The 14363-nt window shown below is 41.3% G+C and overlaps 1 protein-coding gene across 1 annotated transcript in view; it reads left to right on the forward strand.

The window, feature by feature from the left end:
* Positions 1-729: 729 nt before the first annotated feature.
* Positions 730-14363, forward strand: part of LOC139154636 (protein lifeguard 3-like) — a 70902-nt gene continuing 57268 nt past the window's right edge. The window contains exon 1 of the mRNA XM_070729478.1: positions 730-1050. The gene's annotated coding sequence lies outside the window, so the exon portion shown is untranslated. The remainder of the gene's footprint in view (positions 1051-14363) is intronic.

Below are 14363 nucleotides of genomic sequence, written 5' to 3' on the forward strand. Positions count from 1 at the left end.
CTTCAATTCAGTTCAGTTCTTCTTAATTTATTTCCAGTATAAGTTGCTGCCCAGATAGAGTAGTGTAACAAAATTGGATGGGGTCTTGTAGGTCATCTAGTCCAACCCCCTAGTCAGGCAACCCTATGCCTATATCAACAGAGTAGAGTTGTGTAGTGTAGAGTAGAGTAACAAAGTTGGATGGGACCTTGTAGGTCATCTAGTCCAACCCCCTACTCAAGCAATCCTATGCCTATACCAACAGGTAGAGTTGTGTAGTGTAGAGTAGAGTAGAGTAACAAAGTCGTATGGTACATTGTAGGTCACCTAGTCCAACCCCCTACTCAAGCAACCCTATGCCTCTACTAACAGATAGAGTAGAGTTGTGTAGTGTAGAGTAGAGTAGAGTAGAGTAACAAAGTTGGATGGTACCTTGTAGCTCATCTAGTCCAACCCCCTCAAGCAATCCTATGGCTATGCCAACATGCAGAGTAGAGTAGAATAGAATAGAATAGGAGTAACAAAATTGGACATCTAATCTAACCCCATACTCACGCAGCCCTATGCCTATACCATTTTTGGCGACCAAAACACCCCTCCTTTTCCTGGTGCTCTCTGGGTGGGTTACAGCTTAACAGCCTCCCCAGCCAGTATACCAAGGGGTAGGCAATGTAGGCCCCCACCACTCCGGCAGCCCTAGTTTACATTTTCTGCGCCATAACACAAACACTGCCCAGTTTCAGGCCGTCGGGGCGGACACTTCCGCTTCCAAAGGACCTTCCGGTTGCAATTCCCAGCGCCTCCATCCCGTTAAAAACAAACAAACTTTCCGTCTAGCACCGTCCCGACCACGCCTCTTGGGGGAGCCCTCCGTGCGCGGCTCGTCCTCCGTAAGTTACTTCAGGCCGGCGAGGAGGACGTAGTCCGGGGCCGCCTCTCCCTTTTTCCTCGGTCCGCCTCCTTCTCCTAGGGACCGTCACAGACCGTCGGGAACTTCGACGCGAGCGGGGAGGGCTGGGAGCGGACGCGGAAAGTTCTTCGGTAGGGCGAAACCGCCAGCAGGTTGCGGAGGTAAGTCTGGAAAAAAAACGCTTTAGAGTGGCCGGTGGGCTTTTTATCGGGGTCGTTGAGTCCGCTGGGACCGAGTCTTAGGGGCTTTCGGATTGATTGATTTATTGGTCTTGTTTTTCTTTTCGTCCTGGCTTCAGTCGCGCCCTGCAGAAAACTTCCCAGGGCGTTTCGCTTTCATCCGGATGACAAACCTTAAAAGGAGCCCAGTTTTTTTCTTTTGGAAAGGGGTTTTTTGTGCCCGTTGGTGTTTGTTTGCTTTCCGTTCCGAAATCCACGGGCAAAAAACCAAAATAAAGCTGGCGTTTAAGCAGGTGGCCCAAAGCCCGGAGCTTTGACTTGTCTGATGGGAATCTAGACTTATTTCAACAGATGTGACGTAGGAGCTCTTCTATTTTCTTTATTGAAGAAAGAACAACACCACCACAATATGTGTGTGTGTCTACATGTACAAATCACAAAAGAGAAATTTGAGCAGGGAGGACATAAAAAACATACAAATATATGGTTTTTACATTAAACCTCTATCATAATAAGTAGTTGAATGAAAAGGAGAGAGCAATACAACACATTAATAAAATAAAAAGGGAAAAGGGAAAGAGTTAAAGAAAAGAAGAAGAAAGAGAGGAAGAAGAAAAGAAAGAAAAGAAAAGATAAGATAAGTAAACTGTACATAAATACAACAGAGACAGGTCAACCTCTTTGTTGACTATCCTACGTAGGAGCTCTTCTAAAATGCAATATCAGGTAGTCCTCGATTTATGACCGTCAGGGAGGCCAAAATTTCTGGAGTTCAGCCAGATGTGTTCAGGGGAGTTTTGCTCCATTTTGCAACCTTGCTTGCCAAATCGTTCTGTGAATCACTCTAGCTGATGTGGTTAGGAACCCAGTTGTTGAGTAAACTTGACTTCCCCATTGATTTTGCTGGTCAAGAGGTCACAAAAGGGGTCCTGCGACTCATAATTACAAGCCCATTGCTAAGGGTCCAAATATCGATTGCATGATCATGAAGGATGCTATGAAGTTTGTAAGTGTAAAAAAATGGCCATCAGTCACTTTTTTCCCAGGCTTTGTAATTTGAAATGGTCACTAATTGAATGGTTGTAAGTCGAGGATTACCTGTACTTCTATACTAGATTGATATGAGGAAGCAAGGCGTGAGCCTGATTACTTCTGCTGACAAGCCTTCTGAATATGCTCAGAGACTCTGTGGTGGTTACTGTTTAGTCGACATAATTATGAGATTCTGTGACTTGTTTGCACAGGCTTTTGTCCAGAATAAGCGTGGCTCAGGGGTTGTCAAACTTTTCCTCACTTTAAATACATTTTGTGGCCCTAGGACCATCAGGACTTTTTAAGATTTAAATCATAATATTATAACAACATCATGGGGGCTCCCCAGGAGTCCATAGACCACAATTTGAGAACCACTGGCCTAAATGACTTCAATGATCTCCGGTATAAGAGACTGTAGCTGTTAATAGGAATGGGAGGTTCCCTGGTTGCTTTTGCTGCTATGGAAATGTTTCATGGTCTGTTTGAGATGTTGGTCAGTTGCTTTATTTTAATTTCTCTCTTCATTTTGATTTGGTTTTCTTTCTTTATTTTAATTTGGCTTTCTCTCTTTATTTCAATTTGGCTTTCTCTGGCGTTCTTTATGATGGGTGTGGTGGCTATATCAAGGCCTGCCTCCCTGTGGCCTTTAGTCAGTCAGCATTAATCACAAGGATCCAGGGTATGGCTGGAGGAGAGAGGCAGAAATTCTAACCACAATGCTGTCCCTGGGGAAATTCACCTGCTTCCTATTGCGATATTGTCTTGGGCCCAGTGGAAAACGTTTCTACTTAGGGGCTCGATTGTCTAATTGCCTGACTTTTATTCTTGCTTTGTAAATTCGGTATAAATTCCAAAGGCAACTAACAGAGTAGGACGACACATGCATACCTGGAACAACACATGGGGGGATTAACTTCTCCCCCACTTTTCTGATTTAGGCATATGAGATTGGTGTGACTGTTTTAGAACTGCTAGTTTTTAATAATAATGGGTTTTTAATATAGTTTTATATTGGATTTGTATTCTACTGTATTACTAATGCTGTTGTGAGCCGCTCCGAATCCTCAGAGAGGGGCGGCATACAAATCTAATAAATTATTATTATTATTATTATTATTAATTATTATTATTAATTATTATTTATTAGATTTGTATGCCGCCCCTCTCCGTAGACTCGGGGCGGCTCACAACAGTGATAAAAACAATACATGGTCACAAATCTAATAATTAAAATCTAAAATAACAATTTTACATTAAAAAGTCTAAAAAGAAAAAAACCCAATAGATAAAATACATACACACAGTCATATCATGCACAAAACTACATAGGCAAGGGGGGGATGCCTCAGTTCCCCCAAGCCTGACGACAGAGGTGGGTTTTAAGGAGTTTACGAAAGGCAAGGAGGGTGGGGGCAATCCTATTCTCTGGGGGTGTTGATTCCAGAGGGTCGGAGCCGCCACAGAGAAGGCTCTTCCCCTGGGTCCCGCCAGACGACATTGTTTAGTAAGCGGGACCCGGAGAAGACCAACTCTGTGGGACCTAACCGGCCGCTGGGATTCGTGCGGCAGAAGGTGGTCTCGCAGATGTCCTGGTCCGGTGCCATGAAGAGCTTTAGAGGTCATAACCAACACTTTGAATTGTGACCGGAAACTGATCGGCAACCAGTTATTATTATTATTATTATTGTTGTTGTTGTTGTTGTTGTTGTTGTTATTCCTACTCTTTAACTTGCATGTTTTAAATCAGCTTGTGAACTTTATTATGCTTATGTTCAGTTGGACTGAGTGTGCATGATTGTGTAGCAGATAAGTTTTTTATAAGAATGTATTTTAAATTAGTTTTTTATTTTTTTAAACATTACATTTGTATTTATATTGTATTGCTGTTATGTTGTGAGCCGCCCCGAGTCTTCAGAGAGGGGCGGCATACAAATCTAATAAATTATTATTAGTATTATTAGTATTATTAGTATTATTAGTATTATTAGTATTAGTATTAGTATTTATATGTGGAGGTTCTAATGTTGATAGCTGCCCAAATAATGTATCGAAGGCGGGTATCAGTTCTTCAAGTCAGGGACATGGGCACCTTGCACCTGACTTCTCCAGCCTGGAACTTTCATCCTGAGTCAGTGTGGCCCGAGGGCATGATGGAAATCTTACAGAGGTCTTCAAACCTGGCAACTTTAAGACATGTGGACTTCAGCTTCCAGGATTCTGGGAATTGAATTCCACAAGACTTAAAGTTGCCAAGTTTGAAGACCCCTGGCTTATAATAACATCCTTGGGTTTTCCAGTCAGAGGGAAGGCTCCTTTATGCAGCAAGAGGTGTTGATTGGAAAACGGAGAGAGAAGGAATCGGCATTTCCTCTATGGAAAGCTGAAGAAACAATAGCAGCAATAGCCCTTAGACTTATATACTGCTTCACAGTGCTTTACAGCTCTTTCTAAGTGGTTTAGGGTCAGTGTATTGCCCCCAATAATCTGGATCCTCATTTTACCTTGGAAGGATGGAAAGCTGAATCAACCTTGAGCTGGTGAGAATTGAACTGCTGAACCCCAATAGCTGGCAGTCAGCAGAAGTAGCCTGCAGTACTGCACTCTAACCACTGCACCACCATGGCTCTTGGAGGCTTCCAAACTAGCCTAAGCTGATGCCTGAATTTCTCAGAAACTAGTAATTAGTGATAGAGGAAGCTGCCCCAAAGTTGGTGATCAAGAATGATGTAATGGGTGAAACAGGGTATTATCTGACTTTTATTAGCCGGCATTGCCTAATCCTTAATCGTGTGACACACCAGCAAGAGCAGTGAGATTTCTGACTTATTCAACCTGGTCCTAAACTTGATAACTTTGGATTTCTTTTTCAGCGTGTTACACAACAGCGTAGCTGGAAGTTATGAAACCAGCCAAAAATGTCTAGGGAAACATGGAACTACAAGTAGTTCTCAACTTAAGAACTTTTGTTTAATGACATCTAAGTTATGGTGGCAGTGGGGGAAAAATGACTTGCAATGGGTCCACTTAAAACTGTTGCTGTGTGCCTGCAATCACATGATCAAAATTTTAGCAGGGAAAAATAAGTCATAAAATTAGGGGCAATGCAAGGACTTAGTGACAACATCCCAGGCCCATTTGTGGGTTGTAAATTGAGGACTACCTATAATGTTTTGAGGCTGAAGTTGCTTTATCATGGATTTTAAGAAACTATCAGAGTTATTGGCAATACTGAGAACATTGATGCCCTGGTCAGTCCCCTACATAAAGCATTTGGCTTCTTCTAATACTATTTATACCCATTTGACCTCTAGACCAGTGTTTCCCAACCTTGGCAACTTGAAGATATTTGGACTTCAACTCCCAGAAGTCCCCAGCCAGCAAATGCTGGCTGGGGAATTCTGGGAGTTGAAGTCCAGATATCTTCAAGTTGCCAAGGTTGGGAAACACTGCTCTAGACCTTCCCTCCCAACGTAATCCCTTGATTGTGGCTAACGCTGTGCCCTAAAAAAATTCCCAGATGGCAGAAAATTAGGGGCAGAGGAGGGGAAAATATCCTGGAAAGAAAATGTAGCTGGATAAGTAGCATTTTAATTCCATAGTGCTTCAGATTACAAATTGTAGTTTCAGATCACACCTGTCTCATTTGCTAATGTCTGCAAACAAAATTGCTATTGAAAGTGCAGGCATAGCCAAAAAAATAATACAGAAATAACAAATCTCTTTGGGGGGAAAAGAATTTGAAAATGTGCTCACCCCATCTCTGAAGCATATGATTATTTCTTTTTTTATGTGCCCCTTCTTAGCTCCAACTATTTTTGTCTAAACGCCAATTAAAGTAAGTGGGCTTTAGCTCTTTCATAATCAGTGGGTTTAAAAAAATACGACCTGCATGATGCAACTGTTTTAGATTAAGAGTTACTCTAGTCTTTCTGATCTAACATTGTCTAGATAAGTTTATCTACAAGTCCCAGAATCCCAAGTTATTCCAAGTGTCAAGCTGGTGCAGAAGTTGGTGATAAATTAACGGCTTGCAACACTATCTATAGAAGACCTGATGTTTATGGGAACTTGGGAGAGGTAATTTTCAAGAGGGAACAGATGCATTCTTTTGAATGGTTCGAGGACATTCTATGCCCACCCACCAAGGCAGAAGCGAAGAAAGGATTGGCCACGCTGGCACAATCTGAGTGGCCAACGTGACAAGTTTGAGTGGGAAACTCATATCCGGGTTTCCCTGTATAGGTTTCAGGATGGCTCCAGAAATGAATTGGAACTTTGAGGAGTACTGACTCTGATTTAGTTCGGATGTTACTGGAACCTTGACACCAAGTCTCCTTTAACTTCATATCATCTTCTCTACTGAGTGACAACAGTCCCCTTGAATAAAAAGGCTCTATCAATAAGCTGGAGCCCTTCATTTTTTCAGACTATTTTCATTAATGAAATTGCAATGCCCTTTCCCTCCCCAATGGAGAGAGAGGATATGCAATGCTTGCCAAACTTGTGCATATCTCAGCTTGTTTTCTGTCACCTACCTGTGCAGATCACTTTTATAAATTTGAATAAGGAATTGGCAATTCAGCACCAGCTTCAGACTATGCTTCCTGCCCTAAAAGTTGAGATTTAGATAAACAACCTTTGCTTACAACGATGTTTGTAGCTTAAGTTAGGGAGCATCATTTGTGCACTCGCATCTCCTACTACAGGAATGTACTGTAATGACTCACCCAGCTTTGATTCTACTCAGCATCTCCAAGCAGATGTTAAGTGGAAAAGCAAGTCTGGAGCACTTTACAAAGACATAAGACATGAGCTGAGATGGCACAGTGGTTAGAGTGCGGTACTGCAGGCTACTTCTGCTGACTGCTGGCTGCCAGAAGTTTGGCAGTTTGGGTCTCACCAGGCTCAAGGTTGACTCAGTTTTCCATCCTTCCAAGGTGGGTAAAATGAGGACCCGGATTGTTGGGGGCAATATATGCTGATTCTGTAAACTGCTTAGAAAGGGCTATAAAGCACTGTAAAGTGGCATATAAGTTTTAAGTGATATTGCTATTGCTATCCTGTGTTACCCCACATCTCTCTGCCTCCAATATGACTGGAACCAGTCCTGGAGCTTGGAATTGATCACTACACCACCATGCCTTCAGTTTCCATCACCTGAGCAAAAGAATACTGTGACTGATGATTTTTAAAAGTCCCCAAGTAATTAAGGAGGGCCAGGATAGAATCCATCCTTGTGGGCTATCTTGCAATAAATCACCCCCAAGCATAATCACTGCTGGCTCAGGTCTGTGTTCAGACTTGAAACCTGACTGGGAGGGACCCAGACAATTATCTTCCTTTGTGAATGTATTATGACAACATCATTGAAAGAAGTCAAAACACAGTGCAAAATACATGATATGATTTTAATACAAAGCCCAGTTGGCCACCTTCTCACTTTGAAGCCTGCGAGGGAATAGAACAGAACAGAACAGAATAGAATTTTTAATTGGCCAAGGGTGGTTGGACACACAAAGAATTTGTCTTTGGTGCATATGCTCTCAGTGTGCATAAAAGAAAAGATACATTTGTGAAGGGTGTCCAACACTTGTCATAGGATACAAATAAGCAATCAAACCATATTAGGAAACAATCAGTATAAATCGTGAGAATACAAGTTATACAGTCCTAAATGGGAGATGGGTGATAAGAACAATGAGAAGATTACTGTATTTTTCAGAGTATAAAACGTACCTTAGTTTTTGGAGAGGAAAATAGGGGGGGGGCTCTGCCTACTGGGTATTCATTTGGCTAACATCCTTAGTCTGGTCAGCTTCAGCCCATTATTTTATACCCTGCTTAGGGCTTAAAAAAACCTTCTTCGGAAAGAGTAACAATGAAAGAGTCAGCAAGTTAGCAGCTCATTTGGGCTGGAAATAAATTTATTCGGAGCAAATACAGCAAATTTAAAAAGCCTGCAAAGACTTAGGGCTGGAATTCTTCAGACAGACTAACAATGAAAGAACCTGTAAGATAAGAGTTGGGAAGACAATTAGCATCATGTTAGGGCTGGAAAAAGCTACATTCAGAGTATAAGACACCCAAATTTTGAGCCTCTTTTAGGGAGGAAAAAGGTGTGTCTTATACTCCGAAAGTTACAGTAATAGAAGTGCAGACTTAGTAAATAGTTTGACACTGTTGAGGGAATTATTTATTTAGCAGAGTGATAGCATTCGGAAAAAACTGTTCTTGTGTCTAGTTGTCTTGGTGTGCAGTGCTCTGTAGCATCATTTTAAGGGTAGGAGTTGAATGACCAGGATGTGATGGGTCTGTAAATATTTTCACATTTTAAATATTTTCACATGATCAGATTGGACCAGCCTTTTTGAGATAAGAAATTTCTATACCCCAGAATGCCTTCATGGAAGTGGTGCTTCTTTATATGTGTTCCCATCTCTCTGTCCACCTCCTGAATAAGAAAAAAGGAAGCAAAATAAGAAAGGCGGAAATATGACCAGACTTTTCCATTCTGATTTACTCCACTTTGCCTGGCAATCAGAATACTGGTTTCCCTCCATGGGCTTTGTAATTAAACTCTGCTATGGAGCAGGGCAGAAGGACTGAATGCTTTCCTGTTTCAGGAAAGATCTTCAGAAGGGAACATGGGAAACAATGACGGTAACTCTCCCTGTTTGTGGAAGAATGCCATATCCATGCCGCACTTAAAAGCAGGAGGTGTGTTATTATTTCTTGCTCCTGAAAGAGTCAATGTGGAGCCACACCTTATGCAGAAGTTTTCCTTCACCACTTCAAGCATTGACTTGCTTGATTTTTATAAATCTTCATTTAAAAAGAAAGGCAGGGAATGATCAAATGCTGGCCCTTTTAATGAGAATTTTGTTCCTAATTGAAACCCTAGTCCCAAGATTATTATTATTAAAAAGGCCAGAATTTAACCATCCCCTACTTTTTTTATTAAGGTTTTAAAGGGCAGAGGAATTGACATTTCTGTTTCTTTCTCTGTGGGAGATGAACATTTGGTCAATTTCACATGTCAGCTAAAGTCCTAGTCTGCTAAGCTGGTTTATGCAACGTGTTCAGTCAGAATTTTAAAAGTATTGCCCAGGTTCGCCTGGTGCACCAGTTGCGGCCCTATTTGGACAGGGAGTCACTGCTCACAGTCACTCATGCCCTCATCACCTCGAGGTTCGATTACTGCAACGCTCTCTACATGGGGCTACCTTTGAAAAGTGTTCGCAAACTTCAGATCGTGCAGAATGCGGCCACGAGAGCCATCGTGGGGCTTCCTAGATTCGCCCATGTTTCTCCAACACTCCGCGGCCTGCACTGGCTGCCGATCAGTTTCCAGTCACAATTCAAAGTGTTGGTAATGACCTTTAAAGCCCTACATGGCATTGGGCCAGAATACAGTGTTCCCTCGATTTTCACGGGTTCGAACTTCGCGAATAGCCTATACCACGGTTTTTCAAAAAATATTAATTAAAAAATACTTCGTGGTTTTTTTCCTATATCATGGTTTTTCCCACCCAATGACGTCATATGTCATCACCAAAATAATAATTTTTGCAAATAAATAACAAAAAATATAATTATTGTTAATAAATAATTATGTTTATAAATATCAGGATCACTAAGTGTCTTATTCAATGGTGAGTACCAGTAATAATGGAGAGTAAATGGTTGTTAAGGGAATGGGAAATGGTAATTTAGGGGTTTAAAGTGTTAAGGGAAGGCTTGTGATACTGTCCATAGCCAAAAATGGTGTATTTACTTCGCGGAAATTCGACTTTCGTGGGCGGTCTCGGAACGCATCCCCCGCGGAAATCGAGGGAACACTGTACATCCGGAACCGCCTTCTACCGCACGAATCCCAGAGGCCGATAAGGTCCCACAGAGTTGGTCTTCTCCGGGTCCCGTCGACCAAACAATGTCGTTTGGCGGGCCCCAGGGGAAGAGCCTTCTCTGTGGCGGCCCCGGCCCTCTGGAACCAACTCCCCCCAGAGATTAGAACAGCCTCCACCCTCCTTGTCTTTCGCAAATTACTTAAGACCCACCTTTGTTGCCAGGCATGGGAGAGTTAAGTTATCCTTTCCCCCTAGGCTGTTACAAGTTATGCATGGTATGTTTGTGTGTATGTTTGGTTTTTTATAATAAGGGTTTTTTAGTTGTTTTTATTAATTGGATTGTTCATGTTGTTTTACCACTGTTGTTAGCCGCCCCGAGTCTACGGAGAGAGGCGGCATACAAATCCAATAAATAATAATAATAATAATAATAATAATAATAATAATAATAATAATAATTTTATGACTAAACACAATGCTGATCAGACATGACTTTCAGCAGCAATAAGCAAGGGGAGAGGAAATCAGCATTTTATAAATTCACATGGATTTAATGAATGTAGATGGAAATAAACATACGAACACAAGTATATAATAATAGGCCATGAGCTGCATCTAAATAAGGTTTTGCATCCACTGGTTTGGGTGTACATGAGAGGAAGCTATTCAGACGGAACAGTGGAGGGGCCCACTACCCTACCTCTCAGTCACGCACAGTTTTTAAAATTAATTATTTAAAAAGAATATAGTTATACCCAGAGGTGGGTTCATACTGGTTCTAACCGGTTCTTTAGAACCATTAGTAAAGCGGTGATGACATCATGGAGCCAGTTGTGTCAAGCCTGTCCTTTGTGCTGGATTTTACTTCTGTGCATGCACAGTGTTGTGGTTAGCTCTGGCCCTGCTCCTGCCCCAAGGACTGTGGATGTGCGGGAGACATCCACATGCTGCAGGCCTGTTTTGCCCACCCCCTGGTGGAATCTGCTGATGAAGGCTCCTCTGACCAAGAAGACATGAGTGACAGGGAGGAGGAGAGTGTGGCAGACAGCTCAGAAGGAGATCAATTATCTAGCGCCTCCTTGGATTCAGAACAAGAGTTAATGATACAGCCACGCATGCGGAGAGCGATGCATAGGCAACAACAACTGAGAGATTATTATCAGAGAAAATGAGGCCACCTGTGGTTGGGTGGGGCTGTGGTAATTAGTGAGGCTGCTATAAAGAGCAGCCTGTGGGTTTGGCCATTGTGGAGGATTATCTGATCATGGTGTTTCGTGACTGCTTTACTGACTTTGACCGTTTGTGTGCTGATTTTTCCCCGCTTTGAAACTAAACCAGAGCAAAGTGTGTTTCACTTTGTGAAAGAAGAAGGACTGTGAATTGCCTCACAGCTGCAAGCTAAGTATCACAGAACTGATAAGGGACTTGTACAAATTACCAGTTTGTTTGGAGACAAGTGCTCTTTGCTATACCAAAAGATGGCTTGGTTTAAGTGAATTTTCATGTGAACATTGTTTTGAATTTTCAAACGTGTGTGTCTGAAATTTGTACCTGTGACTTGTTGGGAGGAGTCAACCAGAGAGCCCAACAGAACACACAGAAGCTATTTTTTGATTGTTGCGGGTGTGTGTGTGTGTGACAGGCACGACCCTGAGCAAACGGGCACCAAAATGATCCACAACCCACCTTTGGTTATACCACATGTTGCTCCATATTTGAAAATGATAAGAAGCAGGTGGCTGAATGAATGAGGAGTGAAATTCAAAGGACCAAGGCTTAGTGAGAGTGGAATGAATCAATAAGAGCCCAGCTTTTAGCTGTTTCTGATACCTATTTCATGTTTTCCATGAGGTACATTTTAAAGTGCATGCTACTTTTATAGCTAATCATGTACAATACGAATTTGCAAGCACACCTTGTTTTCAGACATCTCTCTTCTCCTGCTGTTCTCAGATAAGAGTCTTGAAACAGGAACTCGTGAAGATATGCAACTCCAAAGCTTTATTTTAAGAATGCTCGATTGTTTCAGCCACAACACGTGTGGAGGTTGGAGTGAATAACATTCACTATTGGGAAGATGCCATGTCAGAGCAGAAAACCATGTTGAGATTCAGTAAAAAGACTTTTCTTTCGGACAAATTCTTATAAGAGCATTTCTTAGGGCAGAAAGCCATTTAAAAAAAATTATGTCAGCATTTTGGAATCCTTTTTCTTTTTTTAGCTGATTGGACATGATGATCGTACCTTAAGATGTTTTAAGGGGAATACATACAACCTTGTGAATTTTAATAGCTGGTTAAATAGCTACCAATTATAAACCAGTTTGTGGCTATTTCAAAGCAGATGAATTGGATTCATTCACTGAGTCTGTAAACATTCAGTTGTTTATATATGACTCAAAAGAACTGCAGATTCCTTGTAGTTACATAAGAAGGTTTGGCCTTCTTTGGGGGAAAAACATTTTGCATGGTGTGGCTTCCAGATAGAGCAGCAGAACACAGCTGAAGATTATCCATCAATTTTTTTAGCTATGCACAAAAAAGTGCATAGCTAAAAAAAATTTTACGCTATGCACAAACTTAAAGATGGATAAAAAAAATCTTCTCCGTTATGAAACAGCCTAATTTTGCATGGATTTGTTTGGGATAAATAAACGCTACATGGCCATCACATGTAGATGCATTTCAACAATCCTTGCAATTATTTAATTTGAGTAGCTGCCTACAAGTCAGAACATAGAATAGCAAGAGCTAGGAGGGATCTTGGTATCATGTGCCACAGCTCTTGGGCCAGAATGTCTCCAAAATGCTGTGTAGTTTTCCTTCTTGAATTTCATCTCTTAAAAAAAGTCACAGAGGTTTGCCTGGGGAAAGAAGAATTGGGATTCCAGTTCATATCTTGTCTTTTAGGTCCCAACCCCTTGTCTGGGGACTGGCACCAGTCCGCAGCATGCCAGCAACTGGCCCAAAGAAACAACCGAAATCCCATCTGTGGGATGCAGGCAATATGCATCTGTTCTTTGGAAAACCTTTCTCCATGGAACCGGTCCCTGGTACCCAAAAGGTTGGAAGCCACTGTTTTAGGTCATACAGATGTGAAGCTTAGCTTGGGGCACTTTCCCCCCATGGAAAGATCCACAATATGATGGACGACCTCACCTACAAAAAGATATTGACAAAATTGAACGGGTCCAAAGACGGGCTACAAGAATGGTGGAAGGTCTTAAGCATAAAACGTATCAGGAAAGACTTAATGAACTCAATCTGTATAGTCTGGAGGACAGAAGGAAAAGGGGGGACATGATCGAAACATTTAAATATATTAAAGGGTTAAATAAGGTCCTGGAGGGAAGTGTTTTTAAAAGGAAAGTGAACACAAGAACAAGGGGATACAATCTGAAGTTAGTTGGGGGAAAGATCAAAAGCAACATGAGAAAATATTTTACTGAAAGAGTAGTAGATCCTTGGAACAAACTTCCAGCAGATGTGGTAGATAAATCCACAGTACTGTAACTGAATTTAAACATGCCTGGGATAAACATATATCCATCCTAAGATAAAATACAGAAAATAGTATAAGGGCAGACTAGATGGACCAGGAGGTCTTTTTCTGCCGTCAGACTTCTATGTTTCTATGTTTCTATGATGATAAATCCTGTCAATCTCAGCTAGTTTGAGTGGGAATTGTAGTCCAACTCTTCCTGCAATTTCCATGGTGGAAATAATCTGAGTCGAGCTAATTTAGCAGTTCAACATTCTTTGCCTAATTTCTCCTTAGCCATATCCCTTATTTCATAAATGACACAGAATTGGCATGGATCTTTTCTTCCACGGTCTGTTGCTTTCCAAGTGCAGGGTATTGGATAACAACGCTCAGCATTTTATACCGTACTGGCTGGGGATGATGGAGACTGTAGTCCAGTGCTCCTGGCTTTCTTTAAAAGTTCAAAGAGCTATTTGTTACATAAGTAACTCCAAATAAGGTTCCTTCCATTCTTAAATATTAGAGGTAACCTTTGGATAATTATTGGAACCACTTTTAATGAAAATCAGTCTAGCATAGTTATAAGAAATACATTCATTTTGAAAATTGAATATTATACTGGATTCTCTATTGATCACAGAACCCAAACGGGTTGTATATACAGTATTCCCTCGATTTTTGTGGGTTCGAACTTTGCGAAAAGTCTATACCACGTTTTTTCAAAAATATTAATTATACTTAGTGGGTTTTTTCCCTATACCATGGTTTTCCCCACCTGATGATGTCATATGTCATCGCCAAACTTTCGTCTGCCTTTAATAAATATTTTTTTAATAAACTTTAATAAATAAACATGGTGAGTAATAATCTAAATGGTTGCTAAGGGAATGGGAAATTGCAATTTAGGGGTTTAAAGTGTTAAGGGAAGGC

This window comes from Erythrolamprus reginae, chromosome 1 (genome assembly GCF_031021105.1).
Source record: "Erythrolamprus reginae isolate rEryReg1 chromosome 1, rEryReg1.hap1, whole genome shotgun sequence".
Lineage (NCBI taxonomy): Eukaryota > Metazoa > Chordata > Lepidosauria > Squamata > Dipsadidae > Erythrolamprus > Erythrolamprus reginae.